The sequence below is a fragment of the Etheostoma spectabile genome, chromosome 15, assembly GCF_008692095.1.
Source record: "Etheostoma spectabile isolate EspeVRDwgs_2016 chromosome 15, UIUC_Espe_1.0, whole genome shotgun sequence".
In the NCBI taxonomy this organism is placed as follows: domain Eukaryota; kingdom Metazoa; phylum Chordata; class Actinopteri; order Perciformes; family Percidae; genus Etheostoma; species Etheostoma spectabile.
Window position 1 is genome coordinate 13,825,730 of NC_045747.1, and position 1,617 is coordinate 13,827,346.

The following is a 1,617-nucleotide window of genomic DNA, read 5'->3' on the forward strand; positions in this document are numbered from 1 at the left end:
ACTTCACAGTGATTAATTTTGGCCTGAGACGTATCTCCACTGATGATAGCCGAGAGAGGAGCATATTGATTGATTGCTGCAGGAGGCACGAGGTTCTGCACATTTACTTTTTGATGAATAGGCTGTCAGGGACACGAACAACCAAATATGGCTCCGTAAATGAATGTTTAAGCGATTATGGTATAAGTGTAAATATTACACATCCATTAAAGAGGATTACATTTGGTGCCACTTTGAAGAGGGGGGGAAATAAAAGGGACAAGCCCACAGAATATCCCACAGCAGAGGTGCATGGAGAAATGTGGCTTTAATTTGCATGTTTTAGAATTCTAAATAGGAAAGTCCTTGACATTAATCTGTGTGTCCGCGAGTGTCTGTGCATGCGTGTGCCCAAGTGTGTATGTTTATGTAGGCTGGTGTGTGTTTTCAAGAGGGCAAGGACTGAAGATAGGGGCTTTAAGTTGACAGAGCATGCCAGTGCATCCAACCACTCAAATTACCACGAGCAATGAAATGCATCTGGGGTGTTGCACTGGAGGTGAGAGTGGGAATAAACACCTGCTTCAAACATGATTTGTGCTCACTGCGGATTAATTCTCCCTCCTAAGAAAAATCAATAGCACCATGTGCCATAGGAATACATTTATGTCACCTCATGGGGACAGGGAGGTGAAAACACAGCTCAGAATGTTTAGACAATACACATCAAAATGACTGAAAACCAGCTAACAACCAAACTGGTTAGAAGGCTTATTCTGGAAAGCCGCCAGTAATTAAGGACTCTCTCGCTTTGTCTCTCATTATCCCTCTCCATCACAGCTCAACAGGAATTAAATACATTTCTCCAAAATAGCACTTGTGTAATCTTTAACTTTTGAAGCTTCTGCATTTGATAACTCTAAATATGCAAATATATTCATCATTCATGGTTCAAGTAAGCACTTTCCATCTGATTTTTGTCATGCAATCCCTTACAGTCTACCATTGTATCAGTAATCTATTGAAAACATAGACAGGCTATTTTGCTTGATTTATAATCATTTTTGGAGTGCATTTTATGACGTTTGGATGCCTGTAAACACAAGCCGCTGTTGGAGAGCAGTTCACACATGCACAGAATGAAAACATACACATCGTGGTCAACACAAAGAGATTCTGATTTCAAACACAAACTAAAATTCCACAGAGAGAAACAAAGTTTGCATTTTCTCAACAGTATGCCAAAAAACTGAAATGAAAATAAATCTGTTAGGCTCATTGTGGGCTCATTCTCCCACAATTCTGCTAAATGTAAATATTTAATGCTTTTTTTGTCCTTCAACAGCAAGATATTTTCTGAAAAACAACTCAACTTTTGCCCTTTACGGCCACGTTTGGTACAATATCTGCATCATGCAAACATGCTAAATCGCAGAGTTTGCTATTCCCACATCCCTGGACAGAACATCCTCATCCTCGCATTGACTAAATGATCAACACCAGGGCCTCTGTTTGCCACTGATCTTTTGAAGAGAAGACGGACAGGAGATCAATAAGCTCCAACCATCCATCCCATCTGTAGGCATTGGCTTTTCTTCTGTTCACCCCCATCCCCCCCCCCCCCCCCCCCCCCCCCCC